The 23,041-nt window shown below is 47.9% G+C and overlaps 85 non-coding genes across 85 annotated transcripts; 9 read left to right on the top strand and 76 right to left on the bottom strand.

The window, feature by feature from the left end:
* Positions 1-456: 456 nt before the first annotated feature.
* On the bottom strand, positions 457-529 carry Trnav-aac (transfer RNA valine (anticodon AAC)). The gene has a single exon. It is a non-coding gene; the product is annotated as a tRNA-Val (tRNA).
* Positions 530-620: 91 nt separating this feature from the next.
* On the top strand, positions 621-693 carry Trnav-cac (transfer RNA valine (anticodon CAC)). The gene has a single exon. It is a non-coding gene; the product is annotated as a tRNA-Val (tRNA).
* Positions 694-961: 268 nt separating this feature from the next.
* On the bottom strand, positions 962-1,033 carry Trnaq-cug (transfer RNA glutamine (anticodon CUG)). Its single transcript has one exon. It is a non-coding gene; the product is annotated as a tRNA-Gln (tRNA).
* A 341-nt stretch (positions 1,034-1,374) lies between these two features.
* On the bottom strand, positions 1,375-1,447 carry Trnam-cau (transfer RNA methionine (anticodon CAU)). The gene has a single exon. It is a non-coding gene; the product is annotated as a tRNA-Met (tRNA).
* A 131-nt stretch (positions 1,448-1,578) lies between these two features.
* Trnaq-cug (transfer RNA glutamine (anticodon CUG)) lies at positions 1,579-1,650 on the bottom strand. Its single transcript has one exon. It is a non-coding gene; the product is annotated as a tRNA-Gln (tRNA).
* Positions 1,651-1,690: 40 nt separating this feature from the next.
* On the bottom strand, positions 1,691-1,763 carry Trnav-aac (transfer RNA valine (anticodon AAC)). The gene has a single exon. It is a non-coding gene; the product is annotated as a tRNA-Val (tRNA).
* Positions 1,764-1,992: 229 nt separating this feature from the next.
* On the bottom strand, positions 1,993-2,065 carry Trnam-cau (transfer RNA methionine (anticodon CAU)). The gene has a single exon. It is a non-coding gene; the product is annotated as a tRNA-Met (tRNA).
* A 243-nt stretch (positions 2,066-2,308) lies between these two features.
* On the bottom strand, positions 2,309-2,381 carry Trnav-aac (transfer RNA valine (anticodon AAC)). Its single transcript has one exon. It is a non-coding gene; the product is annotated as a tRNA-Val (tRNA).
* A 348-nt stretch (positions 2,382-2,729) lies between these two features.
* Trnam-cau (transfer RNA methionine (anticodon CAU)) lies at positions 2,730-2,802 on the bottom strand. The gene has a single exon. It is a non-coding gene; the product is annotated as a tRNA-Met (tRNA).
* A 243-nt stretch (positions 2,803-3,045) lies between these two features.
* Positions 3,046-3,118, bottom strand: Trnav-uac (transfer RNA valine (anticodon UAC)). Its single transcript has one exon. It is a non-coding gene; the product is annotated as a tRNA-Val (tRNA).
* Positions 3,119-3,346: 228 nt separating this feature from the next.
* Positions 3,347-3,419, bottom strand: Trnam-cau (transfer RNA methionine (anticodon CAU)). Its single transcript has one exon. It is a non-coding gene; the product is annotated as a tRNA-Met (tRNA).
* A 131-nt stretch (positions 3,420-3,550) lies between these two features.
* Positions 3,551-3,622, bottom strand: Trnaq-cug (transfer RNA glutamine (anticodon CUG)). The gene has a single exon. It is a non-coding gene; the product is annotated as a tRNA-Gln (tRNA).
* Positions 3,623-3,662: 40 nt separating this feature from the next.
* Trnav-aac (transfer RNA valine (anticodon AAC)) lies at positions 3,663-3,735 on the bottom strand. Its single transcript has one exon. It is a non-coding gene; the product is annotated as a tRNA-Val (tRNA).
* A 228-nt stretch (positions 3,736-3,963) lies between these two features.
* Positions 3,964-4,036, bottom strand: Trnam-cau (transfer RNA methionine (anticodon CAU)). The gene has a single exon. It is a non-coding gene; the product is annotated as a tRNA-Met (tRNA).
* Positions 4,037-4,167: 131 nt separating this feature from the next.
* Positions 4,168-4,239, bottom strand: Trnaq-cug (transfer RNA glutamine (anticodon CUG)). The gene has a single exon. It is a non-coding gene; the product is annotated as a tRNA-Gln (tRNA).
* A 40-nt stretch (positions 4,240-4,279) lies between these two features.
* On the bottom strand, positions 4,280-4,352 carry Trnav-aac (transfer RNA valine (anticodon AAC)). Its single transcript has one exon. It is a non-coding gene; the product is annotated as a tRNA-Val (tRNA).
* Positions 4,353-4,784: 432 nt separating this feature from the next.
* Positions 4,785-4,856, bottom strand: Trnaq-cug (transfer RNA glutamine (anticodon CUG)). Its single transcript has one exon. It is a non-coding gene; the product is annotated as a tRNA-Gln (tRNA).
* Positions 4,857-4,896: 40 nt separating this feature from the next.
* On the bottom strand, positions 4,897-4,969 carry Trnav-aac (transfer RNA valine (anticodon AAC)). The gene has a single exon. It is a non-coding gene; the product is annotated as a tRNA-Val (tRNA).
* Positions 4,970-5,401: 432 nt separating this feature from the next.
* Trnaq-cug (transfer RNA glutamine (anticodon CUG)) lies at positions 5,402-5,473 on the bottom strand. Its single transcript has one exon. It is a non-coding gene; the product is annotated as a tRNA-Gln (tRNA).
* Positions 5,474-5,513: 40 nt separating this feature from the next.
* Trnav-aac (transfer RNA valine (anticodon AAC)) lies at positions 5,514-5,586 on the bottom strand. Its single transcript has one exon. It is a non-coding gene; the product is annotated as a tRNA-Val (tRNA).
* A 228-nt stretch (positions 5,587-5,814) lies between these two features.
* On the bottom strand, positions 5,815-5,887 carry Trnam-cau (transfer RNA methionine (anticodon CAU)). The gene has a single exon. It is a non-coding gene; the product is annotated as a tRNA-Met (tRNA).
* Positions 5,888-6,018: 131 nt separating this feature from the next.
* Trnaq-cug (transfer RNA glutamine (anticodon CUG)) lies at positions 6,019-6,090 on the bottom strand. The gene has a single exon. It is a non-coding gene; the product is annotated as a tRNA-Gln (tRNA).
* Positions 6,091-6,130: 40 nt separating this feature from the next.
* Positions 6,131-6,203, bottom strand: Trnav-aac (transfer RNA valine (anticodon AAC)). The gene has a single exon. It is a non-coding gene; the product is annotated as a tRNA-Val (tRNA).
* Positions 6,204-6,635: 432 nt separating this feature from the next.
* Trnaq-cug (transfer RNA glutamine (anticodon CUG)) lies at positions 6,636-6,707 on the bottom strand. The gene has a single exon. It is a non-coding gene; the product is annotated as a tRNA-Gln (tRNA).
* A 40-nt stretch (positions 6,708-6,747) lies between these two features.
* Trnav-aac (transfer RNA valine (anticodon AAC)) lies at positions 6,748-6,820 on the bottom strand. The gene has a single exon. It is a non-coding gene; the product is annotated as a tRNA-Val (tRNA).
* A 432-nt stretch (positions 6,821-7,252) lies between these two features.
* Trnaq-cug (transfer RNA glutamine (anticodon CUG)) lies at positions 7,253-7,324 on the bottom strand. Its single transcript has one exon. It is a non-coding gene; the product is annotated as a tRNA-Gln (tRNA).
* Positions 7,325-7,364: 40 nt separating this feature from the next.
* Positions 7,365-7,437, bottom strand: Trnav-aac (transfer RNA valine (anticodon AAC)). Its single transcript has one exon. It is a non-coding gene; the product is annotated as a tRNA-Val (tRNA).
* A 432-nt stretch (positions 7,438-7,869) lies between these two features.
* Positions 7,870-7,941, bottom strand: Trnaq-cug (transfer RNA glutamine (anticodon CUG)). The gene has a single exon. It is a non-coding gene; the product is annotated as a tRNA-Gln (tRNA).
* A 40-nt stretch (positions 7,942-7,981) lies between these two features.
* Trnav-aac (transfer RNA valine (anticodon AAC)) lies at positions 7,982-8,054 on the bottom strand. The gene has a single exon. It is a non-coding gene; the product is annotated as a tRNA-Val (tRNA).
* Positions 8,055-8,145: 91 nt separating this feature from the next.
* On the top strand, positions 8,146-8,217 carry Trnav-cac (transfer RNA valine (anticodon CAC)). Its single transcript has one exon. It is a non-coding gene; the product is annotated as a tRNA-Val (tRNA).
* A 268-nt stretch (positions 8,218-8,485) lies between these two features.
* Positions 8,486-8,557, bottom strand: Trnaq-cug (transfer RNA glutamine (anticodon CUG)). Its single transcript has one exon. It is a non-coding gene; the product is annotated as a tRNA-Gln (tRNA).
* A 40-nt stretch (positions 8,558-8,597) lies between these two features.
* Positions 8,598-8,670, bottom strand: Trnav-aac (transfer RNA valine (anticodon AAC)). Its single transcript has one exon. It is a non-coding gene; the product is annotated as a tRNA-Val (tRNA).
* Positions 8,671-8,760: 90 nt separating this feature from the next.
* Trnav-cac (transfer RNA valine (anticodon CAC)) lies at positions 8,761-8,834 on the top strand. The gene has a single exon. It is a non-coding gene; the product is annotated as a tRNA-Val (tRNA).
* Positions 8,835-9,214: 380 nt separating this feature from the next.
* Trnav-aac (transfer RNA valine (anticodon AAC)) lies at positions 9,215-9,287 on the bottom strand. Its single transcript has one exon. It is a non-coding gene; the product is annotated as a tRNA-Val (tRNA).
* Positions 9,288-9,831: 544 nt separating this feature from the next.
* Positions 9,832-9,904, bottom strand: Trnav-uac (transfer RNA valine (anticodon UAC)). Its single transcript has one exon. It is a non-coding gene; the product is annotated as a tRNA-Val (tRNA).
* Positions 9,905-10,335: 431 nt separating this feature from the next.
* Trnaq-cug (transfer RNA glutamine (anticodon CUG)) lies at positions 10,336-10,407 on the bottom strand. Its single transcript has one exon. It is a non-coding gene; the product is annotated as a tRNA-Gln (tRNA).
* Positions 10,408-10,447: 40 nt separating this feature from the next.
* On the bottom strand, positions 10,448-10,520 carry Trnav-cac (transfer RNA valine (anticodon CAC)). Its single transcript has one exon. It is a non-coding gene; the product is annotated as a tRNA-Val (tRNA).
* Positions 10,521-10,748: 228 nt separating this feature from the next.
* Positions 10,749-10,821, bottom strand: Trnal-cag (transfer RNA leucine (anticodon CAG)). Its single transcript has one exon. It is a non-coding gene; the product is annotated as a tRNA-Leu (tRNA).
* A 131-nt stretch (positions 10,822-10,952) lies between these two features.
* Positions 10,953-11,024, bottom strand: Trnaq-cug (transfer RNA glutamine (anticodon CUG)). Its single transcript has one exon. It is a non-coding gene; the product is annotated as a tRNA-Gln (tRNA).
* Positions 11,025-11,064: 40 nt separating this feature from the next.
* Trnav-uac (transfer RNA valine (anticodon UAC)) lies at positions 11,065-11,137 on the bottom strand. Its single transcript has one exon. It is a non-coding gene; the product is annotated as a tRNA-Val (tRNA).
* Positions 11,138-11,680: 543 nt separating this feature from the next.
* On the bottom strand, positions 11,681-11,753 carry Trnav-aac (transfer RNA valine (anticodon AAC)). Its single transcript has one exon. It is a non-coding gene; the product is annotated as a tRNA-Val (tRNA).
* Positions 11,754-11,980: 227 nt separating this feature from the next.
* Positions 11,981-12,053, bottom strand: Trnal-cag (transfer RNA leucine (anticodon CAG)). Its single transcript has one exon. It is a non-coding gene; the product is annotated as a tRNA-Leu (tRNA).
* A 131-nt stretch (positions 12,054-12,184) lies between these two features.
* On the bottom strand, positions 12,185-12,256 carry Trnaq-cug (transfer RNA glutamine (anticodon CUG)). Its single transcript has one exon. It is a non-coding gene; the product is annotated as a tRNA-Gln (tRNA).
* A 40-nt stretch (positions 12,257-12,296) lies between these two features.
* Trnav-aac (transfer RNA valine (anticodon AAC)) lies at positions 12,297-12,370 on the bottom strand. The gene has a single exon. It is a non-coding gene; the product is annotated as a tRNA-Val (tRNA).
* A 227-nt stretch (positions 12,371-12,597) lies between these two features.
* On the bottom strand, positions 12,598-12,670 carry Trnam-cau (transfer RNA methionine (anticodon CAU)). The gene has a single exon. It is a non-coding gene; the product is annotated as a tRNA-Met (tRNA).
* Positions 12,671-12,801: 131 nt separating this feature from the next.
* Trnaq-cug (transfer RNA glutamine (anticodon CUG)) lies at positions 12,802-12,873 on the bottom strand. Its single transcript has one exon. It is a non-coding gene; the product is annotated as a tRNA-Gln (tRNA).
* Positions 12,874-12,913: 40 nt separating this feature from the next.
* On the bottom strand, positions 12,914-12,986 carry Trnav-uac (transfer RNA valine (anticodon UAC)). Its single transcript has one exon. It is a non-coding gene; the product is annotated as a tRNA-Val (tRNA).
* Positions 12,987-13,077: 91 nt separating this feature from the next.
* Positions 13,078-13,150, top strand: Trnav-cac (transfer RNA valine (anticodon CAC)). The gene has a single exon. It is a non-coding gene; the product is annotated as a tRNA-Val (tRNA).
* A 64-nt stretch (positions 13,151-13,214) lies between these two features.
* Positions 13,215-13,287, bottom strand: Trnam-cau (transfer RNA methionine (anticodon CAU)). Its single transcript has one exon. It is a non-coding gene; the product is annotated as a tRNA-Met (tRNA).
* A 243-nt stretch (positions 13,288-13,530) lies between these two features.
* On the bottom strand, positions 13,531-13,603 carry Trnaf-aaa (transfer RNA phenylalanine (anticodon AAA)). The gene has a single exon. It is a non-coding gene; the product is annotated as a tRNA-Phe (tRNA).
* Positions 13,604-13,694: 91 nt separating this feature from the next.
* On the top strand, positions 13,695-13,767 carry Trnag-ucc (transfer RNA glycine (anticodon UCC)). The gene has a single exon. It is a non-coding gene; the product is annotated as a tRNA-Gly (tRNA).
* Positions 13,768-14,035: 268 nt separating this feature from the next.
* Trnaq-cug (transfer RNA glutamine (anticodon CUG)) lies at positions 14,036-14,107 on the bottom strand. The gene has a single exon. It is a non-coding gene; the product is annotated as a tRNA-Gln (tRNA).
* A 40-nt stretch (positions 14,108-14,147) lies between these two features.
* Trnav-aac (transfer RNA valine (anticodon AAC)) lies at positions 14,148-14,220 on the bottom strand. The gene has a single exon. It is a non-coding gene; the product is annotated as a tRNA-Val (tRNA).
* A 228-nt stretch (positions 14,221-14,448) lies between these two features.
* Trnal-cag (transfer RNA leucine (anticodon CAG)) lies at positions 14,449-14,521 on the bottom strand. The gene has a single exon. It is a non-coding gene; the product is annotated as a tRNA-Leu (tRNA).
* A 244-nt stretch (positions 14,522-14,765) lies between these two features.
* Positions 14,766-14,838, bottom strand: Trnav-uac (transfer RNA valine (anticodon UAC)). The gene has a single exon. It is a non-coding gene; the product is annotated as a tRNA-Val (tRNA).
* A 227-nt stretch (positions 14,839-15,065) lies between these two features.
* Positions 15,066-15,138, bottom strand: Trnal-cag (transfer RNA leucine (anticodon CAG)). The gene has a single exon. It is a non-coding gene; the product is annotated as a tRNA-Leu (tRNA).
* A 243-nt stretch (positions 15,139-15,381) lies between these two features.
* On the bottom strand, positions 15,382-15,454 carry Trnav-aac (transfer RNA valine (anticodon AAC)). Its single transcript has one exon. It is a non-coding gene; the product is annotated as a tRNA-Val (tRNA).
* A 228-nt stretch (positions 15,455-15,682) lies between these two features.
* Trnal-cag (transfer RNA leucine (anticodon CAG)) lies at positions 15,683-15,755 on the bottom strand. The gene has a single exon. It is a non-coding gene; the product is annotated as a tRNA-Leu (tRNA).
* A 132-nt stretch (positions 15,756-15,887) lies between these two features.
* On the bottom strand, positions 15,888-15,959 carry Trnaq-cug (transfer RNA glutamine (anticodon CUG)). The gene has a single exon. It is a non-coding gene; the product is annotated as a tRNA-Gln (tRNA).
* A 40-nt stretch (positions 15,960-15,999) lies between these two features.
* Positions 16,000-16,072, bottom strand: Trnav-aac (transfer RNA valine (anticodon AAC)). The gene has a single exon. It is a non-coding gene; the product is annotated as a tRNA-Val (tRNA).
* Positions 16,073-16,504: 432 nt separating this feature from the next.
* Positions 16,505-16,576, bottom strand: Trnaq-cug (transfer RNA glutamine (anticodon CUG)). Its single transcript has one exon. It is a non-coding gene; the product is annotated as a tRNA-Gln (tRNA).
* Positions 16,577-16,616: 40 nt separating this feature from the next.
* On the bottom strand, positions 16,617-16,689 carry Trnav-aac (transfer RNA valine (anticodon AAC)). Its single transcript has one exon. It is a non-coding gene; the product is annotated as a tRNA-Val (tRNA).
* A 227-nt stretch (positions 16,690-16,916) lies between these two features.
* Positions 16,917-16,989, bottom strand: Trnai-uau (transfer RNA isoleucine (anticodon UAU)). Its single transcript has one exon. It is a non-coding gene; the product is annotated as a tRNA-Ile (tRNA).
* A 131-nt stretch (positions 16,990-17,120) lies between these two features.
* On the bottom strand, positions 17,121-17,192 carry Trnaq-cug (transfer RNA glutamine (anticodon CUG)). The gene has a single exon. It is a non-coding gene; the product is annotated as a tRNA-Gln (tRNA).
* A 40-nt stretch (positions 17,193-17,232) lies between these two features.
* Positions 17,233-17,305, bottom strand: Trnav-aac (transfer RNA valine (anticodon AAC)). Its single transcript has one exon. It is a non-coding gene; the product is annotated as a tRNA-Val (tRNA).
* A 228-nt stretch (positions 17,306-17,533) lies between these two features.
* Trnal-cag (transfer RNA leucine (anticodon CAG)) lies at positions 17,534-17,606 on the bottom strand. Its single transcript has one exon. It is a non-coding gene; the product is annotated as a tRNA-Leu (tRNA).
* A 132-nt stretch (positions 17,607-17,738) lies between these two features.
* Positions 17,739-17,810, bottom strand: Trnaq-cug (transfer RNA glutamine (anticodon CUG)). Its single transcript has one exon. It is a non-coding gene; the product is annotated as a tRNA-Gln (tRNA).
* A 204-nt stretch (positions 17,811-18,014) lies between these two features.
* Positions 18,015-18,087, top strand: Trnav-cac (transfer RNA valine (anticodon CAC)). The gene has a single exon. It is a non-coding gene; the product is annotated as a tRNA-Val (tRNA).
* A 268-nt stretch (positions 18,088-18,355) lies between these two features.
* Trnaq-cug (transfer RNA glutamine (anticodon CUG)) lies at positions 18,356-18,427 on the bottom strand. Its single transcript has one exon. It is a non-coding gene; the product is annotated as a tRNA-Gln (tRNA).
* Positions 18,428-18,467: 40 nt separating this feature from the next.
* Trnav-aac (transfer RNA valine (anticodon AAC)) lies at positions 18,468-18,540 on the bottom strand. The gene has a single exon. It is a non-coding gene; the product is annotated as a tRNA-Val (tRNA).
* Positions 18,541-18,767: 227 nt separating this feature from the next.
* Positions 18,768-18,840, bottom strand: Trnal-cag (transfer RNA leucine (anticodon CAG)). The gene has a single exon. It is a non-coding gene; the product is annotated as a tRNA-Leu (tRNA).
* A 131-nt stretch (positions 18,841-18,971) lies between these two features.
* On the bottom strand, positions 18,972-19,043 carry Trnaq-cug (transfer RNA glutamine (anticodon CUG)). The gene has a single exon. It is a non-coding gene; the product is annotated as a tRNA-Gln (tRNA).
* A 40-nt stretch (positions 19,044-19,083) lies between these two features.
* Positions 19,084-19,156, bottom strand: Trnav-uac (transfer RNA valine (anticodon UAC)). Its single transcript has one exon. It is a non-coding gene; the product is annotated as a tRNA-Val (tRNA).
* A 228-nt stretch (positions 19,157-19,384) lies between these two features.
* Positions 19,385-19,457, bottom strand: Trnal-cag (transfer RNA leucine (anticodon CAG)). Its single transcript has one exon. It is a non-coding gene; the product is annotated as a tRNA-Leu (tRNA).
* A 512-nt stretch (positions 19,458-19,969) lies between these two features.
* Trnav-uac (transfer RNA valine (anticodon UAC)) lies at positions 19,970-20,042 on the bottom strand. Its single transcript has one exon. It is a non-coding gene; the product is annotated as a tRNA-Val (tRNA).
* Positions 20,043-20,133: 91 nt separating this feature from the next.
* Trnav-cac (transfer RNA valine (anticodon CAC)) lies at positions 20,134-20,206 on the top strand. The gene has a single exon. It is a non-coding gene; the product is annotated as a tRNA-Val (tRNA).
* Positions 20,207-20,750: 544 nt separating this feature from the next.
* Positions 20,751-20,823, top strand: Trnag-ccc (transfer RNA glycine (anticodon CCC)). Its single transcript has one exon. It is a non-coding gene; the product is annotated as a tRNA-Gly (tRNA).
* A 64-nt stretch (positions 20,824-20,887) lies between these two features.
* Positions 20,888-20,960, bottom strand: Trnam-cau (transfer RNA methionine (anticodon CAU)). Its single transcript has one exon. It is a non-coding gene; the product is annotated as a tRNA-Met (tRNA).
* Positions 20,961-21,503: 543 nt separating this feature from the next.
* Trnak-cuu (transfer RNA lysine (anticodon CUU)) lies at positions 21,504-21,576 on the bottom strand. Its single transcript has one exon. It is a non-coding gene; the product is annotated as a tRNA-Lys (tRNA).
* A 131-nt stretch (positions 21,577-21,707) lies between these two features.
* On the bottom strand, positions 21,708-21,779 carry Trnaq-cug (transfer RNA glutamine (anticodon CUG)). Its single transcript has one exon. It is a non-coding gene; the product is annotated as a tRNA-Gln (tRNA).
* Positions 21,780-21,819: 40 nt separating this feature from the next.
* Positions 21,820-21,892, bottom strand: Trnav-uac (transfer RNA valine (anticodon UAC)). The gene has a single exon. It is a non-coding gene; the product is annotated as a tRNA-Val (tRNA).
* Positions 21,893-22,120: 228 nt separating this feature from the next.
* On the bottom strand, positions 22,121-22,193 carry Trnam-cau (transfer RNA methionine (anticodon CAU)). Its single transcript has one exon. It is a non-coding gene; the product is annotated as a tRNA-Met (tRNA).
* A 407-nt stretch (positions 22,194-22,600) lies between these two features.
* On the top strand, positions 22,601-22,673 carry Trnag-ccc (transfer RNA glycine (anticodon CCC)). The gene has a single exon. It is a non-coding gene; the product is annotated as a tRNA-Gly (tRNA).
* Positions 22,674-22,736: 63 nt separating this feature from the next.
* Trnak-cuu (transfer RNA lysine (anticodon CUU)) lies at positions 22,737-22,809 on the bottom strand. The gene has a single exon. It is a non-coding gene; the product is annotated as a tRNA-Lys (tRNA).
* Positions 22,810-22,940: 131 nt separating this feature from the next.
* Positions 22,941-23,012, bottom strand: Trnaq-cug (transfer RNA glutamine (anticodon CUG)). Its single transcript has one exon. It is a non-coding gene; the product is annotated as a tRNA-Gln (tRNA).
* Between the last annotated feature and the right edge of the window lie 29 nt (positions 23,013-23,041).

Genomic DNA, 23,041 nt, shown 5'->3' with positions numbered 1-23,041 from the left:
TTGGATTCCGTAGTGTAGCGGTTATCACGTGCGCTTCACACGCGCAAAGTCCCCGGTTCGAGAACAGGCGGAATCATTGTTGAGTTGCTAGTTTTGTAATAGGCGTCAAACATTTGATTCACTGCGGCTTTTAAATGCCTTGACCTGTGTGAGGATCGAACTCACGAACTTCAGATTATGAGACTGACGCGCTGCCTGCTGCGCTAACAAGGCACTGTGCCCTAATCCGATGCATTTCAGAAGAACGTTGTTATTACAATGTCTTCTTGCAAATGACTGCAATATTTGAAGTGCCGTTGCTTCCAAACGCCCAATAGGTGCTTCCGAGGCACAAATAACGGCACAGGTTCCAACGAGACTTGAACTCGGATCGCAGGATTCAGAGTCCTGAGTGCTAACCATTACACCATGGAACCTACAGAGGCTCTTCCGAGGTTCGCTTCGCGGAAACATCAATGATTCCGCCCGGGCTCGAACCGGGGACCTTGCGCGTGTTAAGCGCACGTGATAACCACTACACTACGGAATCTGGCAACTAAAAAGCGACATGTTTTTCCTTTTTTCTCTAGCTCTTTTAGCCTTGTATTGCTTTCCTTCGTCATAGGTTCCAAAATTCATTGGATTCCGTAGTGTAGCGGTTATCACGTGCGCTTCACACGCACAAGGTCCCCGGTTCGAGCCCGGGCGGAATCATTGTTGAGTTGCTAGTTTTGTAATAGGCGTCAAACATTTGATTCACTGCGGCTTTTAAAAGCCTTGCCCTGTGTGAGGATCGAACTCACGGCCTTCAGATCATGAGACTGACGCGCTGCCTACTGCGCTAACAAGGCACTGTGCCCTAATCCGATGCATTTCAGAAGAACGTTGTTATTACAATGTCTTCTTGCAAATGACTAAAATATTTGAAGTGCCGTTGCTTCCAAACGCCCAATAGGTGCTTCCGAGGCACAACTAACGGCACAGGTTCCACCGAGACTTGAACTCGGATCGCAGGATTCAGAGTCCTGAGTGCTAACCATTACACCATGGAACCTACAGAGGCTCTTCCGAGGTTCGCTTCGCGGAAACATCAATGATTCCGCTCGGGCTCGAACCGGGGACCTTGCGCGTGTTAAGCGCACGTGATAACCACTAACCTACGGAATCTGGCAACTAACAAGCGACATGTTTTTGCTTTTTTCTCTAGCTGTTTTAGCCTTGTATTGCTTTCCTTCGTCATCTGTTCCAAAATTCATTGGATTCCGTAGTGTAGCGGTAATCACGTGCGCTTCACACGCTCAAGGTCCCCGGTTCGAGCCCGAGCGGAATCATTGTTGAGTTGCTAGTTTTGTAATAGGCGTCAAACATTTGATTCACTGCGGCTTTTAAATGCCTTGCCCTGTGTGAGGATCGAACTCACGACCTTCAGATTATGAGACTGACGCGCTGCCTACTGCGCTAACAAGGCACTGTGCCCTAATCCGATGCATTTCAGAAGAACGTTGTTTTTACAATGTCTTCTTGCAAACGACTAAAATATTTGAAGTGCCGTTGCTTCCAAACGCCCAATAGGTGCTTCCGAGGCACAACTAACGGCACAGGTTCCACCGAGACTTGAACTCGGATCGCAGGATTCAGAGTCCTGAGTGCTAACCATTACACCATGGAACCTACAGAGGCTCTTCCGAGGTTCGCTTCGGGGAAACATTAATGATTCCGCCCGGGCTCGAACAGGGGACCTTGCGCGTGTTAAGCGCACGTGATAACCACTACACTACGGAATCTGGCAACTAAAAAGCGACATGTTTTTCCTTTTTTTTCCAGCTATTTTAGCCTTATATTGCTTTCCTTCGTCATAGGTTCCAAAATTCATTGGAATCCGTAGTGTAGCGGTTATCACGTGCGCTTCACACGCACAAGGTCCCCGGGTCGAGCCCGGGCGGAATCATTGTTGAGTTGCTAGTTTTGTAACAGGCGTCAAACATTTTGACTCACTGCGGCTTTTAAAAGCCTTGCCCTGTGTGAGGATCGAACTCACGACCTTCAGATTATGAGACTGACGCGCTGCCTACTGCGCTAACAAGGCACTGTGCCCTAATCCGATGCATTTCAGAAGAACGTTGTTTTTACAATGTCTTCTTGCAAATGACTAAAATATTTGAAGTGCCGTTGCTTCCAAACGCCCAATAGGTGCTTCCGAGGCACAACTAACGGCACAGGTTCCACCGAGACTTAAACTTGGATCGCAGGATTCAGAGTCCTGAGTGCTAACCATTACACCATGGAACCTACAGAGGCTCTTCCGAGGTTCGCTTCGGGGAAACATTAATGATTCCGCCCGGGCTCGAACCGGGGACCTTGCGCGTGTTAAGCGCACGTGATAACCACTACACTACGGAATCTGGCAACTAAAAAGCGACATGTTTTTCCTTTTTTCTCTAGCTATTTTAGCCTTATATTGCTTTCCTTCGTCATAGGTTCCAAAATTCATTGGAATCCGTAGTGTAGCGGTTATCACGTGCGCTTCACACGCACAAGGTCCCCGGGTCGAGCCCGCGCGGAATCATTGTTGAGTTGCTAGTTTTGTAACAGGCGTCAAACATTTGACTCACTGCGGCTTTTAAAAGCCTTGCCCTGTGTGAGGATCGAACTCACGGCCTTCAGATCATGAGACTGAGCGGAATCATTGTTGAATTGCTAGTTTTGTAATAGGCGTCAAACATTTGATTCACTGCGGCTTTTAAAAGCCTTGCCCTGTGTGAGGATCGAACTCACGACCTTCAGATTATGAGACTGACGCGCTGCCTACTGCGCTAACAAGGCACTGTGCCCTAATCCGATGCATTTCAAAAGAACGTTGTTATTACAATGTCTTCTTGCAAATGACTAATATATTTGAAGTGCCGTTGCTTCCAAACGCCCAATAGGTGCTTCCGAGGCACAAATAACGTCACAGGTTCAACCGAGACTTGAACTCGGATCGCAGGATTCAGAGTCCTGAGTGCTAACCATTACACCATGGAACCTACAGAGGCTCTTCTGAGGTTCGCTTCCCGGAAAGATCAAGGATTCCGCCCGTGCTCGAACCGGGGACCTTGCGCGTGTAAAGCGCACGTGATAACCACTACACTACGGAATCTGGCAACTAACAAGCGACATGTTTTTGCTTTTTTCTCTAGCTATTTTAGCCTTGTATTGATTTCCTTCGTCATAGGTTCCAAAATTCATTGGATTCCGTAATGTAGCGGTTATCACGTGCGCTTCACACGCGCAAGGTCCCCGGTTCGAGCACGGGCGGAATCATTGTTCAGTTGCTAGTTTTGTAATAGGCGTCAAACATTTGATTCACTGCGGCTTTTAAAAGCCTTGCCCTGTGTGAGGATCGAACTCACGACCTTCAGATTATGAGACTGACGCGCTGCCAACTGCGCTAACAAGGCACTGTGCCTTAATCCGATGCATTTCAGAAGAACGTTGTTATTACAATGTCTTCTTGAAAATGACTAAAATATTTGAAGTGCCGTTGCTTCCAAACGCCCAATAGCTGCTTCCGAGGCACAACTAACGGCACAGGTTCCACCGAGACTTGAACTCGGATCGCAGGATTCAGAGTCCTGAGTGCTAACCATTACACCATGGAACCTACAGAGGCTCTTGCGAGGTTCGCTTCGCGAAAATATCAATGATTCCGCCCGGGTTTGAACCGGGGATCTTGCGCGTGTTAAGCGCACGTGATAACCACTACACTACGGAATCTGGCAACTAACAAGCGACATGTTTTTGCTTTTTTCTCTAGCTATTTTAGCCTTGTATTGCTTTCCTTCGCAATCGGTTCCAAAATTCATTGGATTCCGTAGTGTAGCGGTTATCACGTGCGCTTCACACGCGCAAGGTCCCCTGTTCGAGCCCGGACGGAATCATTGTTGAGTTGCTAGTTTTGTAATAGGCGTCAAACATTTGATTCACTGCGGCTTTTAAAAGCCTTGCCCTGTGTGAGGATCGAACTCACGACCTTCAGATTATGAGACTGACGCGCTGCCTACTGCGCTAACAAGGCACTGTGCCCTAATCCGATGCATTTCAGAAGAACGTTGTTATTACAATGTCTTCTTGCAAATGACTAAAATATTTGAAGTGCCGTTGCTTCCAAACGCCCAATAGGTGCTTCCGAGGCACAACTAACGGCACAGGTTCCACCGAGACTTGAACTCGGATCGCAGGATTCAGAGTCCTGAGTGCTAACCATTACACCATGGAACCTACAGAGGCTCTTTCGAGGCTCGCTTTGCGGAAACATCAATGATTCCGCCCGGGCTCGAACCGGGGACCTTGCGCGTGTTAAGCGCGCGTAATAACCACTACACTACGGAATCTGGCAACTAAAAAGCGACATGTTTTTGCTTTTTTCTCTAGCTATTTTAGCCTTGTATTGCTTTCCTTCGTCATAGGTTCCAAAATTCATTGGATTCCGTAGTGTAGCGGTTATCACGTGCGCTTCACACGCGCAAGGTCCCCGGTTCGAGCCCGGCCGAAATCATTGTTGAGTTGCTAGTTTTGTAATAGGCGTCAAACATTTGATTCACTGCGGCTTTTAAAAGCCTTGCCCTGTGTGAGGATCGATATCACGGCCTTCAGATCATGAGACTGACGCGCTGCCTACTGCGCTAACAAGGCACTGTGCCCTAATCCGATGCATTTCCGAAGAACGTTGTTATTACAATGTCTTCTTGCAAATGACTAAAATTTTTGAAGTGCCGTTGCTTCCAAACGCCCAATAGGTGCTTCCGAGGCACAACTAACGGCACAGGTTCCACCGAGACTTGAACTCGGATCGCAGGATTCAGAGTCCTGAGTGCTAACCATTACACCATGGAACCTACAGAGGCTCTTTCGAGGTTCGCTTTGCGGAAACATCAATGATTCCGCCCGGGCTCGAACCGGGGACCTTGCACGTGTTAAGCGCGCGTGATAACCACTACACTACGGAATCTGGCAACTAACAAGCGACATGTTTTTGCTTTTTTCTCTAGCTATTTTAGCCTTGTATTGATTTCCTTCGTCATAGGTTCCAAAATTCATTGGATTCCGTAGTGTAGCGGTTATCACGTGCGCTTCACACGCGCAAGGTCCCCGGTTCGAGCCCGGCCGAAATCATTGTTGAGTTGCTAGTTTTGTAATAGGCGTCAAACATTTGATTCACTGCGGCTTTTAAAAGCCTTGCCCTGTGTGAGGATCGATATCACGGCCTTCAGATCATGAGACTGACGCGCTGCCTACTGCGCTAACAAGGCACTGTGCCCTAATCCGATGCATTTCCGAAGAACGTTGTTATTACAATGTCTTCTTGAAAATGACTAAAATATTTGAAGTGCCGTTGCTTCCAAACGCCCAATAGCTGCTTCCGAGGCACAACTAACGGCACAGGTTCCACCGAGACTTGAACTCGGATCGCAGGATTCAGAGTCCTGAGTGCTAACCATTACACCATGGAACCTACAGAGGCTCTTGCGAGGTTCGCTTCGCGGAAATATCAATGATTCCGCCCGGGTTTGAACCGGGGATCTTGCGCGTGTTAAGCGCACGTGATAACCACTACACTACGGAATCTGGCAACTAACAAGCGACATGTTTTTGCTTTTTTCTCTAGCTATTTTAGCCTTGTATTGCTTTCCTTCGCAATCGGTTCCAAAATTCATTGGATTCCGTAGTGTAGCGGTTATCACGTGCGCTTCACACGCGCAAGGTCCCCTGTTCGAGCCCGGACGGAATCATTGTTGAGTTGCTAGTTTTGTAATAGGCGTCAAACATTTGATTCACTGCGGCTTTTAAAAGCCTTGCCCTGTGTGAGGATCGAACTCACGACCTTCAGATTATGAGACTGACGCGCTGCCTACTGCGCTAACAAGGCACTGTGCCCTAATCCGATGCATTTCAGAAGAACGTTGTTATTACAATGTCTTCTTGCAAATGACTAAAATATTTGAAGTGCCGTTGCTTCCAAACGCCCAATAGGTGCTTCCGAGGCACAACTAACGGCACAGGTTCCACCGAGACTTGAACTCGGATCGCAGGATTCAGAGTCCTGAGTGCTAACCATTACACCATGGAACCTACAGAGGCTCTTTCGAGGCTCGCTTTGCGGATACATCAATGATTCCGCCCGGGCTCGAACCGGGGACCTTGCGCGTGTTAAGCGCGCGTAATAACCACTACACTACGGAATCTGGCAACTAAAAAGCGACATGTTTTTGCTTTTTTCTCTAGCTATTTTAGCCTTGTATTGCTTTCCTTCGTCATAGGTTCCAAAATTCATTGGATTCCGTAGTGTAGCGGTTATCACGTGCGCTTCACACGCGCAAGGTCCCCGGTTCGAGCCCGGCCGAAATCATTGTTGAGTTGCTAGTTTTGTAATAGGCGTCAAACATTTGATTCACTGCGGCTTTTAAAAGCCTTGCCCTGTGTGAGGATCGATATCACGGCCTTCAGATCATGAGACTGACGCGCTGCCTACTGCGCTAACAAGGCACTGTGCCCTAATCCGATGCATTTCCGAAGAACGTTGTTATTACAATGTCTTCTTGCAAATGACTAAAATTTTTGAAGTGCCGTTGCTTCCAAACGCCCAATAGGTGCTTCCGAGGCACAACTAACGGCACAGGTTCCACCGAGACTTGAACTCGGATCGCAGGATTCAGAGTCCTGAGTGCTAACCATTACACCATGGAACCTACAGAGGCTCTTTCGAGGTTCGCTTTGCGGAAACATCAATGATTCCGCCCGGGCTCGAACCGGGGACCTTGCACGTGTTAAGCGCGCGTGATAACCACTACACTACGGAATCTGGCAACTAACAAGCGACATGTTTTTGCTTTTTTCTCTAGCTATTTTAGCCTTGTATTGATTTCCTTCGTCATAGGTTCCAAAATTCATTGGATTCCGTAGTGTAGCGGTTATCACGTGCGCTTCACACGCGCAAGGTCCCCGGTTCGAGCCCGGCCGAAATCATTGTTGAGTTGCTAGTTTTGTAATAGGCGTCAAACATTTGATTCACTGCGGCTTTTAAAAGCCTTGCCCTGTGTGAGGATCGATATCACGGCCTTCAGATCATGAGACTGACGCGCTGCCTACTGCGCTAACAAGGCACTGTGCCCTAATCCGATGCATTTCCGAAGAACGTTGTTATTACAATGTCTTCTTGCAAATGACTAAAATTTTTGAAGTACCGTTGCTTCCAAACGCCCAATAGGTGCTTCCGAGGCACAACTAACGGCACAGGTTCCACCGAGACTTGAACTCGGATCGCAGGATTCAGAGTCCTGAGTGCTAACCATTACACCATGGAACCTTCAGAGGCTCTTTCGAGGTTCGCTTTGCGGAAACATCAATGATTCCGCCCGGGCTCGAACCGGGGACCTTGCACGTGTTAAGCGCGCGTGATAACCACTACACTACGGAATCTGGCAACTAACAAGCGACATGTTTTTGCTTTTTTCTCTAGCTATTTTAGCCTTGTATTGATTTCCTTCGTCATAGGTTCCAAAATTCATTGGATTCCGTAGTGTAGCGGTTATCACGTGCGCTTCACACGCGCAAGGTCCCCGGTTCGAGCCCGGTCGAAATCATTGTTGAGTTGCTAGTTTTGTAATAGGCGTCATACATTTGATTCACTGCGGCTTTTAAAAGCCTTGCCCTGTGTGAGGATCGAACTCACGACCTTCAGATTATGAGACTGACGCTCTGCCTACTGCGCTAACAAGGCACTGTGCCCTAATCCGATGCATTTCAGAAGAACGTTGTTATTACAATGTCTTCTTGCAAATGACTAAAATATTTGAAGTGCCGTTGCTTCCAAACGCCCAATAGGTGCTTCCGAGGCTCAACTAACGGCACAGGTTCCACCGAGACTTGAACTCGGATCGCAGGATTCAGAGTCCTGAGTGCTAACCATTACACCATGGAACCTACAGAGGCTCATTCGAGGTTCGCTTTGCGGAAACATCAATGATTCCGCCCGGGCTCGAACCGGGGACCTTGCGCGTGTTAAGCGCGCGTGATAACCACTACACTACGGAATCTGGCAACTAAAAAGCGACATGTTTTTGCTTTTTTCTCTAGCTATTTTAGCCTTGTATTGCTTTCCTTCGTCATAGGTTCCAAAATTCATTGGATTCCGTAGTGTAGCGGTTATCACGTGCGCTTCACACGCGCAAGGTCCCGGTTCGAGCCCGGGCGGAATCATTGTTGAGTTGCTAGTTTTGTAATAGGCGTCAAACATTTAATTCACTGCGGCTTTTAAAAGCCTTGCCTTGTGTGAGGATCGAACTCACGGTCTTCAGATCATGAGACTGACGCGCTGCCTACTGCGCTAACAAGGCACTGAGCCCTAATCCGATGCATTTCAGAAGAACGTTGTTATTACAATGTCTTCTTGAAAATGACTAAAATATTTGAAGTGCCGTTGCTTCCAAACGCCCAATAGCTGCTTCCGAGGCACAACTAACGGCACAGGTTCCACCGAGACTTGAACTCGGATCGCAGGATTCAGAGTCCTGAGTGCTAACCATTACACCATGGAACCTACAGAGGCTCTTCCGAGGTTCGCTTCGCGGAAACATCAATGATTCCGCCCGGGCTCGAACCGGGGACCTTGCGCGTGTTAAGCGCACGTGATAACCACTACACTACGGAATCTGGCAACTAACAAGCGACATGTTTTTGCTTTTTTCTCTAGCTATTTTAGCCTTGTATTGCTTTTATTCGTCATAGGTTCCAAAATTCATTGGTTTCCGTAGTGTAGCGGTTATCACGTGCGCTTCACACGCGCAAGGTCCCCGGTTCGAGCCCGGGCGGAATCATTGTTGAGTTGCTAGTTTTGTAATAGGCGTCAAACATTTGATTCACTGCGGCTTTTAAGAGCCTTGCCCTGTGTGAGGATCGAACTCACGGCCTTCAGATCATGAGACTGACGCGCTGCCTACTGTGCTAACAAGGCACTGTGCCCTAATCCGATGCATTTCCGAAGAACGTTGTTATTACAATGTCTTCTTGCAAATGACTAAAATATTTGAAGTGCCGTTGCTTCCAAACGCCCAATAGGTGCTTCCGAGGCACAACTAACGGCACAGGTTCCACCGAAACTTGAACTCGGATCGCAGGATTCAGAGTCCTGAGTGCTAACCATTACACCATGGAACCTACAGAGGCTCTTTCGAGGTTCGCTTTGCGGAAACATCAATGATTCCGCCCGGGCTCGAACCGGGGACCTTGCGCGTGTTAAGCGCACGTGATAACGACTACACTACGGAATCTGGCAACTAAAAAGCGACATGTTTTTGCTTTTTCCTCTAGCCATTTTAGCCTTGTATTGCTTTCCTTCGTCATAGGTTCCAAAATTCATTGGATTCCGTAGTGTAGCGGTTATCACGTGCGCTTCACACGCGCAAGGTCCCCGGTTCGAGCTCGGGCGGAATCATTTTTGAGTTGCTAGTTTTGTAATAGGCGTCAAACATTTGATTCACTGCGGCTTTTAAAAGCTTTGCCCTGTGTGAGGATCGAACTCACGGCCTTCAGATCATGAGACTGACGCGCTGCCTACTGCGCTAACAAGGCACTGAGCCCTAATCCGATGCATTTCAGAAGAACGTTGTTATTACAATGTCTTCTTGCAAATGACTAAAATATTTGAAGTGCCGTTGCTTCCAAACGCCCAATAGGTGCTTCCGAGGCACAAATAACGGCACAGGTTCCACAGAGAATTGAACTCGGATCGCAGGATTTAGAGTCCTGAGTGCTAACCATTACACCATGGAACCTACAGAGGCTCTTCCGAGGTTTGCTTCGCGGAAACATCAATGATTCCGCCCGGGCTCGAACCGGGGACCTTGCACGTGTAAAGCGCACGTGATAACCACTACACTACGGAATCTGGCAACTAAAAAGCGACATGTTTTTGCTTTTTTCTCTAGCTATTTTAGCCTTGTATTGCTTTCCTTCGTCATAGGTTCCAAAATTCATTGGATTCCGTAAGGTAGCGGTTATCACGTGCGCTTCACACGCGCAAGGTCCCGGTTCGAGCCCGGGCGGAATCATTGTTGAGTTGCTAGTTTTGTAATAGGCGTCAAACATTTAATTCACTGCAGCTTTTAAAAGCCTTGCCTTGTGTGAGGATCGAACTCACGGCCTTCAGATCATGAGACTGACGCGCTGCCTACTGCGCTAACAAGGCACTGAGCCCTAATCCGATGCATTTCAGAAGAACGTTGTTATTACAATGTCTTCTTGAAAATGACTAAAATATTTGAAGTGCCGTTGCTTCCAAACGCCCAATAGCTGCTTCCGAGGCACAACTAACGGCACAGGTTCCACCGAGACTTGAACTCGGATCGCAGGATTCAGAGTCCTGAGTGCTAACCACTACACCATGGAACCTACAGAGGCTCTTCCGAGGTTCGCTTCGCGGAAACATCAATGATTCCGCCCGGGCTCGAACCGGGGACCTTGCGCGTGTGAAGCGCACGTGATAACCACTACACTACGGAATCTGGCAACTAACAAGCGACACGTTTTTGCTTTTTTCTCTAGGTATTTTAGCCTTGCATTGATTTCCTTCGTCATACGTTCCAAAATTCATTGGATTCCGTAGTGCAGCGGTTATCACGTGCGCTTCACACCCGCAAGGTTCCCGGTTCGAGCAAGGGCGGAATCATTGTTCAGTTGCTAGTTTTGTAACAGGCGTCAAACATTTGATTCACTGCGGCTTTTGAAAGCCTTGCCCTGTGTGAGGATCGAACTCACGACCTTCAAATTCTGAGACAGACGTGCTGCCTACTGCGCTAACAAGGCAATGTGCCCTAATCCGATGCATTTCAGAAGAACGTTGTTATTACAATGTCTTCTTGCAAATGACTAAAATATTTGAAGTGCCGTAGCTTCCAAACGCCCAATAGGTGCTTCTGACGCACAACTAACGGCACAGGTTCCACCGAGACTTGAACTCGGATCGCAGGATTCAGAGTCCTGAGTGCTAACCATTACACCATGGAACCTACAGAGGCTCTTCCGAATTTCGCTTCGCGGAAACATCAATGATTCCGCCCAGGCTCAAACCGGGGACCTTGCACGTGTAAAGCGCACGTGATAACCACTACACTACGGAATCTGGCAACTAACAAGCGACATTTTTTGCTTTTTTCTCTAGCTATTTTAGCCTTGTATTGATTTCCTTCGTCAAAGGTTCCAAAATTCATTGGATTCCGTAGTGTACCGGTTATCACGTGCGCCTCACACGCGCAAGGTCCGCGGTTCGAGCCCGGGCGGAATCATTGTTGAGTTGCTAGTTTTGTAATAGGCGTCAAACATTTGATTCACTGCGGCTTTTAAAAGCCTTGCCCTGTGTGAGGATTGAACTCACGACCTTCAGATTATGAGACTGACGCGCTGCCTACTGCGCTAACAAGGCACTGTGCCCTAATCAAATGCATTGCAGAAGAACGTTGTTATTACAATGTCTTCTTGCAAATGACTAAAATATTTGAAATGCCGTTGCTTCCAAACGCCCAATAGGTGCTTCCGAGGCACAAATAACGGCACAGGTTCCACCGAGACTAGACCTCGGATCGCAGGATTTAGAGTCCTGAGTGCTAACCATTACACCATGGAACCTACAGAGGCTCTTCCGAATTTCGCTTCGCGGAAACATCAATGATTCCGCCCGGGCTCGAATCGGGGCCCTTGCACGTGTTAAGCGCACGTGATAACCACTACACTACGGAATCTGGCAACTAACAAGCGACATTTTTTGCTTTTTTCTCTAGCTATTTTAGCCTTGTATTGATTTCCTTCGTCATAGGTTCCAAAATTCATTGGATTCCGTAGTGTAGCGGTTATCACGTGCGCTTCACACGCGCAAGGTCCCCGGTTCGAGCACGGGCGGAATCATTGTTCAGTTGCTAGTTTTGTAAGAGGCATCAAACATTTGATTCACTTCGGCTTTTAAAAGCCTTGCCCTGTGTGAGGATCGAATTCACGACCTTCAGATTCTGAGACAGACGCGCTGCCTACTGCGCTAACAAGGCACTGTGCCCTAATCCGATGCATTTCAGAAGAACGTTGTGATTACAACGTCTTCTTGCAAATGACTAAAATATTTGAAGTGCCGTAGCTTCCAAACGCCCAATAGGTGCTTCCGAGGCACAACTAACGGCACAGGTTCCACCGAGACTTGAACTCGGATCGCAGGATTCAGAGTCCTGAGTGCTAACCATTACACCATGGAACCTACAGAGGCTCTTCCGAGGTTCGCTTTGCGGAAACATCAATGATTCCGCCCGGGCTCGAACCGGGGACCTTGCGCGTGTTAAGCGCACGTGAAAAACCACTACACTACGGAAGCTGCCAACTAAAAAAGGACATGTTTTTGCTTTTTTCTCTAGCTATTTTAGCCTTGTATTGATTTCCTTCGTCATTGGTTCCAAAATTCATTGGATTCCGTAGTGTAGCGGTTATCACGTGCCCTTCACACGCGCAAGTTCCCCAGGTGGAGCCCGGGCGGAATAATTGTTGAGTTGCTAGTTTTGTAATAGGCGTCAAACATTGATTCACTGCGGCTTTTAAAAGCCTTGCCCTGTGTGAGGATCGAACTCACGACCTTCAGATTATGAGACTGACGCGCTGCCTACTGCGCTAACAAGGCACTGTGCCCTAATCCGATGCATTTCAGAAGAACGTTGTTATTACAATGTCTTCTTGCAAATGACTAAAATATTTGAAGTGCCGTTGCTTCCAAACGCCCAATAGGTGCTTCCGAGGCACAACTAACGGCACAGGTTCCACCGAGACTTGAACTCGGATCGCAGGATTCAGAGTCCTGAGTGCTAACCATTACACCATGGAACCTACAGAGGCTCTTCCGAGGTTCGCTTCGCGGAAACATCAATGATTCCGCCCGGGCTCGAACCGGGGACCTTGCGCGTGTAAAGCGCACGTGATAATCACTACACTACGAAATCTGGCAACTAACAAGCGACATGTTTTTGCTTTTTTCTCTAGCTATTTTAGCCTTGTATTGCTTTCCTTCGTCATAGGTTCCAAAATTTATTGGATTCCGTAGTGTAGCGGTTATCACGTACGCTTCACACGCGCAAGGTCCCCGGTTCGAGCCCGGGCGGAATCATTGTTGAGTTGCTAGTTTTGTAATAGGCGTCAAACATTTCATTCACTGCGGCTTTTAAAAGCCTTGCCCTGTGTGAGGATCGAACTCACGACCTTCAGATTATGAGACTGACGCGCTGCCTACTGCGCTAACAAGGCACTGTGCCCTAATCCGATGCATTTCAGAAGAACGTTGTTATTACAATGTCTTCTTGCAAATGACTAAAATATTTGAAGTGCCGTTGCTTCCAAACGCCCAATAGGTGCTTCCGAAGCACAACTAACGGCACAGGTTCAACCTAGAATTGAACTCGGATCGCAGAATTCAGAGTCCTGAGTGCTAACCATTACACCATGGAACCTACAGAGGCTCTTCCGAGGTTCGCTTCGCGGAAACATCAATGATTCCGCCCGTGCTCGAACCGGGGACCTTGCGCGATTTAAGCGCACGTGATAACCACTACACTACGGAATCTGGCAACTAACAAGCGACATGTTTTTGCTTTTTTCTCTAGCTATTTTAGCCTTGTATTGCTTTCCTTCGTCATAGGTTCCAAAATTCATTGGATTCCGTAATGTAGCGGTTATCACATGCGCTTTCCACGCGCAAGGTCCACGGTTCGAGCCCGGGCGGAATCATTGTTGAGTTGCTAGTTTTGTAATAGGCATCAAACATTTGATTCACTGCGGCTTTTAAAAGCCTTGCCCTGTGTGAGGATCGAACTCACGGCCTTAAGATCATGAGACTGACGCGCTGCCTACTGCGCTAACAAGGCACTGTGCCCTAATCCGATGCATTTCAGAAGAACGTTGTTATTACAATGTCTTCTTGCAAATGACTACAATATTTGAAGTGCCGTTGCTTCCAAACGCCCAATAGGTGCTTCCGAGGCACAACTAACGGCACAGGTTCCACCGAGACTTGAACTCGGATCGCAGGATTCAGAGTCCTGAGTGCTAACCATTACACCATGGAACCTACAGAGGCTCTTCCGAGGTTCGCTTCGCGAAAACATCAATGATTCCGCCCGTGCTCGAACCGGGGATCTTGCGCGTGTTAAGCGCACGTGATAACCACTACACTACGGAATCTGGCAAATAACAAGCGACATGTTTTTGATTTTTTCTCTAGCTATTTTAGCCTTGCATTGCTTTCCTTCGTCATAGGTTCCAAAATTCATTGGATTCCGTAGTGTAGCGGTTATCACGTGCGCTTCACAAGCGCAAGGTCCCCGGTTCGAGCACGGGCGGAATCATTGTTCAGTTGCTAGTTTTGTAAGAGGCGTCAAACATTTGATTCACTTCGGCTTTTAAAAGCCTTGCCCTGTGTGAGGATCGAACTCACGACCTTCAGATTCTGAGACAGACGCGATGCCTACTGCGCTAACAAGGCACTGTGCCCTAATCCGATGCATTTCAGAAGAACGTTGTTATTACAACGTCTTCTTGCAAAATGACTAAAATACTTGAAGTGCCGTAGCTTCCAAACGCCCAATAGGTGCTTCCGAGGCACAACTAACGGCACAGGTTCTACCGAGACTTGAACTCGGATCGCAGGATTCAGAGTCCTGAGTGCTAACCATTACACCATGGAACCTACAGAGGCTCTTCCGAGGTTCGCTTCGCGGAAACATCAATGATTCCGCCCGGGCTCGAACCGGGGACCTTGCACGTGTAAAGCGCACGTGATAACCACTACACTACGGAATCTGGCAACTAACAAGCGACATTTTTTGCTTTTTTCTCTAGCTATTTTAGCCTTGTATTGATTTCCTTCGTCATAGGTTCCAAAATTCATTGGATTCCGTAGTGTAGCGGTTATCACGTGCGCTTCACACGCGCAAGGTCCCCGGTTCGAGCACGGGCGGAATCATTGTTCAGTTGCTAGTTTTGTAAGAGGCGTCAAACATTTGATTCACTTCGGCTTTTAAAAGCCTTGCCCTGTGTGAGGATCGAACTCACGACCTTCAGATTCTGAGACAGACGCGCTGCCTACTGCGCTAACAAGGCACTGTGCCCTAATCAGATGCATTTCAGAAGAACGTTGTTATTACAATGTCTTCTTGCAAATGACTAAAATATTTGAAATGCCGTTGCTTCCAAACGCCCAATAGGTGCTTCCGAGGCACAACAAACGGCACAAGTTCCACCGAGACTTGAACTCCGATCGCAGGATTCAGAGTCCTGAGTGCTAACCATTACACCATGGAACCTACAGAGGCTCTTTCGAGGTTCGCTTTGCGGAAACATCAATGATTCCGCCCGGGCTCGAACCGGGGACCTTGCGCGTGTTAAGCGCACGTGATAACCACTACACTACGGAAGCTGGCAACTAAAAAAGGACATGTTTTTGCTTTTTTCTCTAGCTATTTTAGCCTTGTATTGATTTCCTTCGTCATAGGTTCCAAAATTCATTGGATTCCGTAGTGTAGCGGTTATCACGTGCGCTTCACAAGCGCAACGTCCCCGGTTCGAGCACGGGCGGAATCATTGTTTAGTTGCTAGTTTTGTAAGAGGCGTCAAACATTTGATTCACTTCGGCTTTTAAAAGCCTTGCCCTGTGTGAGGATCGAACTCACGACCTTCAGATTCTGAGACAGACGCGCTGCCTACTGCGCTAACAAGGCACTGTGCCCTAATCCGATGCATTTCAGAAGAACGTTGTTATTACAACGTCTTCTTGCAAAATGACTAAAATATTTGAAGTGCCGTAGCTTCCAAACGCCCAATAGGTGCTTCCGAGGCACAACTAACGGCACAGGTTCCACCGAGACTTGAACTCGGATCGCAGGATTCAGAGTCCTGAGTGCTAACCATTACACCATGGAACCTACAGAGGCTCTTCCGAGGTTCGATTCGCGGAAACATCAATGATTCCGCCCGTGCTCGAACCGGGGACCTTGCGCGTGTTAAGCGCACGTGATAACCACTACACTACGGAATCTGGCAAATAACAAGCGACATGTTTTTGATTTTTTCTCTAGCTATTTTAGCCTTGTATTGCTTTCCTTCGTCATCGGTTCCAAAATTAATTGAATTCCGTAGTGTAGCGGTTATCACGTGCGCTTCACACGAGCAAGGTCCCCGGTTCGAGCCCGGGCGGAATCATTGTTGAGTTGCTAGTTTTGTAATAGGCGTCAAACATTTGATTCACTGCGGCTTTTAAAAGCCTTGCCCTGTGTGAGAATCGAACTCACGGCCTTCAGATCATGAGACTGACGCGCTGCCTACTGCGCTAACAAGGCACTGTGCCCTAATCCGATGCATTTCAGAAGAACGTTGTTATTACAATGTCTTCTTGCAAATGACTAAAATATTTGAAGTGCCGTAGCTTCCAAACGCCCAATAGGTGCTTCCGAGGCACAACTAACGGCACAGGTTCCACCGAGACTTGAACTCGGATCGCAGGATTCAGAGTCCTGAGTGCTAACCATTACACCATGGAACCTACAGAGGCTCTTCCGAGGTTCGATTCGCGGAAACATCAATGATTCCGTCCGGGCTCGAACCGGGGACCTTGCGCGTGTTAAGCGCACGTGATAACCACTACACTACGCAATCTGGCAACTAACAAGCGACATGTTTTTGCTTTTTTCTCTAGCTATTTTAGCCTTGTATTGCTTTCCTACGTCATCGGTTCCAAAATTCATTGGATTCCGTAGTGTAGCGGTTATCACGTGCGCTTCACACGCGCAAGGTCCCCGGTTCGTGCCCGGGCGGAATCATTGTTGAGTTGCTAGTTTTGTAATAGGCGTCAAACATTTGATTCACTGCGGCTTTATAAGACTTGCCCTGTGTGAGGATCGAACTCACGACCTTCAGATTATAAGACTGACGCGCTGCCTACTGCGCTAACAAGGCACTGTGCCCTAATCAGATGCATTTCAGAAGAGCGTTGTTATTACAATGTCTTCTTGCAAATGACTAAAATATTTGAAATGCCGTTGCTTCCAAACGCCCAATAGGTGCTTCCGAGGCACAACAAACGGCACAGGTTCCACCGAGACTTGAACTCGGATCGCAGGATTCAGAGTCCTGAGTGCTAACCATTACACCATGGAACCTACAGAGGCTCTTTCGAGGTTCGCTTTGCGGAAACATCAATGATTCCGCCCGGGCTCGAACCGGGGACCTTGCGCGTGTTAAGCGCACGTGATAACCACTACACTACGGAAGCTGGCAACTAAAAAAGGACATGTTTTTGCTTTTTTCTCTAGCTATTTTAGCCTTGTATTGATTTCCTTCGTCATAGGTTCCAAAATTCATTGGATTCCGTAGTGTAGCGGTTATCACGTGCGCTTCACAAGCGCAAGGTCCCCGGTTCGAGCACGGGCGGAATCATTGTTCAGTTGCTAGTTTTGTAAGAGGCGTCAAACATTTGATTCACTTCGGCTTTTAAAAGCCTTGCCCTGTGTGAGGATCGAACTCACGACCTTCAGATTCTGAGACAGACGCGATGCCTACTGCGCTAACAAGGCACTGTGCCCTAATCCGATGCATTTCAGAAGAACGTTGTTATTACAACGTCTTCTTGCAAAATGGCCAAAATATTTGAAGTGCCGTAGCTTCCAAACGCCCAATAGGTGCTTCCGAGGCACAACTAACGGCACAGGTTCCACCGAGACTTGAACTCGGATCGCAGGATTCAGAGTCCTGAGTGCTAACCATTACACCATGGAACCTACAGAGGCTCTTCCGAGGTTCGATTCGCGGAAACATCAATGATTGCGTCCGGGCTCGAACCGGGGACCTTGCGCGTGTTAAGCGCACGTAATAACCACTACACTACGGAATCTGGCAACTAACAAGCGACATGTTTTTGCTTTTTTCTCTAGCTATTTTAGCCTTGTATTGCTTTCCTACGTCATCGGTTCCAAAATTCATTGGATTCCGTAGTGTAGCGGTTATCACGTGCGCTTCACACGCGCAAGGTCCCCGGTTCGAGCCCGGGCGGAATCATTGTTGAGTTGCTAGTTTTGTAATAGGCGTCAAACATTTGATTCACTGCAGCTTTTAAAAGCCTTGCCCTGTGTGAGGATCGAACTCACGACCTTCAGATTATGAGACTGACGCGCTGCCTACTGCGCTAACATGGCACTGTGCCCTAATCAGATGCATTTCAGAAGAACGTTGTTATTACAATGTCTTCTTGCAAATGACTAAAATATTTGAAATGCCGTTGCTTCCAAACGCCCAATAGGTGCTTCCGAGGCACAACAAACGGCACAGGTTCCACCGAGACTTGAACTCGGATCGCAGGATTCAGAGTCCTGAGTGCTAACCATTACACCATGGAACCTACAGAGGCTCTTTCGAGGTTCGCTTTGCGGACACATCAATGATTCCGCCCGGGCTCGAACCGGGGACCTTGCGCGTGTTAAGCGCACGTGATAACCACTACACTACGGAAGCTGGCAACTAAAAAAGGACAGGTTTTTGCTTTTTTCTCTAGCTATTTTAGCCTTGTATTGCTTTCCTTCGTCATCGGTTCTAAAATTGATTGGATTCCGTAGTGTAGCGGTTATCACGTGCGCTTCACACGCGTAAGGTCCCCGGTTCGAGCCCGGCGGAATCATTGTTGAGTTGCTAGTTTTGTAATAGGCGTCAAACATTTGATTCACTGCGGCTTTTAAAAGCCTTGCCCTGTGTGAGGATCGAACTCACGACCTTCAGATTCTGAGACAGACGCGCTGCCTACTGCGCTAACAAGGCACTGTGCCCTAATCAGATGCATTTCAGAAGAACGTTGTTATTACAATGTCTTCTTGCAAATGACTAAAATATTTGAAATGCCGTTGCTTCCAAACGCCCAATAGGTGCTTCCGAGGCACAACAAACGGCACAGGTTCCACCGAGACTTGAACTCGGATCGCAGGATTCAGAGTCCTGAGTGCTAACCATTACACCATGGAACCTACAGAGGCTCTTTCGAGGTTCGCTTTGCGGAAACGTCAATGATTCCGCCCGGGCTCGAACCGGGGACCTTGCGCGTGTAAAGCGCACGTGATAACCACTACACTACGGAAGCTGGCAACTAAAAAAGGACATGTTTTTGCTTTTTTCTCTAGCTATTTTAGCCTTGTATTGATTTCCTTCGTCATAGGTTCCAAAATTCATTGGATTCCGTAGTGTAGCGGTTATCACGTGCGCTTCACACGCGCAAGGTCCCCGGTTCGAGCACGGGCAGAATCATTGTTCAGTTGCTAGTTTTGTAAGAGGCGTCAAACATTTGATTCACTTTGGCTTTTAAAAGCCTTGCCCTGTGTGAGGATCGAACTCACGACCTTCAGATTCTGAGACAGACGCGCTGCCTACTGCGCTAACAAGGCACTGTGCCCTAATCCGATGCATTTCAGAAGAACGTTGTTATTACAACGTGTTCTTGCAAAATGACTAAAATATTTGAAGTGCCGTAGCTTCCAAACGCCCAATAGGTGCTTCCGAGGCACAACTAACGGCACAGGTTCCACCGAGACTTGAACTCGGATTGCAGGATTCAGAGTCCTGAGTGCAAACCATTACACCATGTAACCTACAGAGGCTCTTCCGAGGTTCGATTCGCGGAAACATCAATGATTGCGTCCGGGCTCGAACCGGGGACCTTGCGCGTGTTAAGCGCACGTGTTAACCACTACACTACGGAATCTGGCAACTAACAAGCGACATGTTTTTGCTTTTTTCTCTAGCTATTTTAGCCTTGTATTGCTTTCCTACGTCATCGGTTCCAAAAATCATTGGATTCCGTAGTGTAGCGGTTATCACGTGCGCTTCAGTGAGTGCTAACCATTACACCATGGAACCTACAGAGGCTCTTCCGAGGTTCGCTTCGCGGAAACATCAATGATTCCGCCCGGGCTCGAACCGGGGACCTTGCGCGTGTAAAGCGCACGTGATAACCACTACACTACGGAATCTGGCAACTAACAAGCGACATGTTTTTGCTTTTTTCTCTAGCTATTTTAGCCTTGTATTGCTTTCCTTCGTCATAGGTTCCAAAATTCATTGGATTCCGTAGTGTAGCGGTTATCACGTACGCTTCACACGCGCAAGGTCCCCGGTTCGAGCCCGGGCGGAATCATTGTTGAGTTGCTAGTTTTGTAATAGGCGTCAAACATTTGATTCACTGCGGCTTTTAAAAGCCTTGCCCTGTGTGAGGATCGAACTCACGACCTTCAGATTATGAAACTGACGCGCTGCCTACTGCGCTAACAAGGCACTGTGCCCTAATCCGATGCATTTCAGAAGAACGTTGTTATTACAATGTCTTCTTGCAAATGACTAAAATATTTGAAGTGCCGTTGCTTCCAAACGCCCAATAGGTGCTTCCGAGGCACAACTAACGGCACAGGTTCAACCTAGAATTGAACTCGGATCGCAGAATTCAGAGTCCTGAGTGCTAACCATTACACCATGGAACCTACAGAGGCTCTTCCGAGGTTCGCTTCGCGGAAACATCAATGATTCCGCCCGTGCTCGAACCGGGGACCTTGCGCGAGTTAAGCGCACGTGATAACCACTACACTACGGAATCTGGCAACTAACAAGCGACATGTTTTTGCTTTTTCCTCTAGCTATTTTAGCCTTGTATTGCTTTCCTTCGTCATAGGTTCCAAAATTCATTGGATTCCGTAATGTAGCGGTTATCACGTGCGCTTCCCACGCGCAAGGTCCCCGGTTCGAGCCCGGGCGGAATCATTGTTGAGTTGCTAGTTTTGTAATAGGCGTCAAACATTTGATTCACTGCGGCTTTTAAAAGCCTTGCCCTGTGTGAGGATCGAACTCACGGCCTTCAGATCATGAGACTGACGCGCTGCCAACTGCGCTAACAAGGCACTGTGGCCTAATCCGATGGATTTCAGAAGAACGTTGTTATTACAATGTCTTCTTGCAAATGACTAAAATATTTGAAGTGCCGTTGCTTCCAAACGCCCAATAGGTGCTTCCGAGGAACAACTAACGGCACAGGTTCCACCGAGACTTGAACTCGAATCGCAGGATTCAGAGTCCTGAGTGCTAACCATTACACCATGGAACCTACAGAGGCTCTTCCGAGGTTCGCTTCGCGAAAACATCAATGATTCCGCCCGTGCTCAAACCGGGGATCTTGCGCGTGTTAAGCGCACGTGATAACCACTACACTACGGAATCTGGCAACTAACAAGCGACATGTTTTTGCTTTTTTCTCTAGCTATTTTAGCCTTGTATTGCTTTCCTTCGTCATAGGTTCCCAAATTCATTGGATTCCGTAGTGTAGCGGTTATCACGTGCGCTTCACACGCGCAAGTTCCCAGGTTGAAGCCCGGGCGGAATAATTGTTGAGTTGCTAGTTTTGTAATAGGCGTCAAACATTGATTCACTGCGGCTTTTAAAAGCCTTGCCCTGTGTGAGGATCGAACTCACGACCTTCAGATTAAGAGACTGACGCGCTGCCTACTGCGCTAACAAGGCACTGTGCCCTAATCCGATGCATTTCAGAAGAACGTTGTTGTTACAACGTCTTCTTGCAAATAACTGAAATATTTGAAGTGCCGTTGCTTCCAAACGCCCAATAGGTGCTTCTGAGGCACAAATAACAGCACAGGTTCCACCGAGACTTGAACTCGGATCGCAGGATTCAGAGTCCTGAGTGCTAACCATTACACCATGGAACCTACAGAGGCTCTTCCGAGGTTCGCTTCGCGGAAACATCAATGATTCCGCCCGGGCTCAAACCGGGGACCTTGCGCGTGTAAAGCGCACGTGATAACCACTACACTACGGAATCTGGCAACTAACAAGCGACATGTTTTTGCTTTTTTCTCTAGCTATTTTAGCCTTGTATTGCTTTCCTTCGTCATAGGTTCCAAAATTCATTGGATTCCGTAGTGTAGCGGTTATCACGTACGCTTCACACGTGCAAGGTCCCCGGTTCGAGCCCGGGCGGAATCAATGTTGAGTTGCTAGTTTTGTAATAGGCGTCAAACATTTGATTCACTGCGGCTTTTAAAAGCCTTGCCCTGTGTGAGGATCGAACTCACGACCTTCAGATTATGAGACTGACGCGCTGCCTACTGCGCTAACAAGGCACTGTGCCCTAATCCGATGCATTTCAGAAGAACGTTGTTATTACAATGTCTTCTTGCAAATGACTAAAATATTTGAAGTGCCGTTGCTTCCAAACGCCCAATAGGTGCTTCCGAGGCACAACTAACGTCACAGGTTCAACCTAGAATTGAACTCGGATCGCAGAATTCAGAGTCCTGAGTGCTAACCATTACACCATGGAACCTACAGAGGCTCTTCCGAGGTTCGCTTCGCGGAAACATCAATGATTCCGCCCGTGCTCGAACCGGGGACCTTGCGCGAGTTAAGCGCACGTGATAACCACTACACTACGGAATCTGGCAACTAACAAGCGACATGTTTTTGCTTTTTTCTCTAGCTCTTTTAGCCTTGTATTGCTTTCCTTCGTCATAGGTTCCAAAATTCATTGGATTCCGTAATGTAGCGGTTATCACGTGCGCTTCCCACGCGCAAGGTCCCCGGTTCGAGCCCGGGCGGAATCATTGTTGAGTTGCTAGTTTTGTAATAGGCGTCAAACATTGATTCACTGCGGCTTTTAAAAGCCTTGCCCTGTGTGAGGATCGAACTCACGACCTTCAGATTAAGAGACTGACGCGCTGCCTACTGCGCTAACAAGGCACTGTGCCCTAATCCGATGCATTTCAGAAGAACGTTGTTATTACAATGTCTTCTTGCAAATAACTAAAATATTTGAAGTGCCGTTGCTTCCAAACGCCCAATAGGTGCTTCCGAGGCACAAATAACAGCACAGGTTCCACCGAGACTTGAACTCGGATCGCAGGATTCAGAGTCCTGAGTGCTAACCATTACACCATGGAACCTACAGAGGCTCTTCCGAGGTTCGCTTCGC

This window comes from Hydractinia symbiolongicarpus, chromosome 7, assembly GCF_029227915.1.
Source record: "Hydractinia symbiolongicarpus strain clone_291-10 chromosome 7, HSymV2.1, whole genome shotgun sequence".
NCBI lineage: Eukaryota > Metazoa > Cnidaria > Hydrozoa > Anthoathecata > Hydractiniidae > Hydractinia > Hydractinia symbiolongicarpus.
This window is presented reverse-complemented; position numbering and strand designations above follow the sequence as displayed.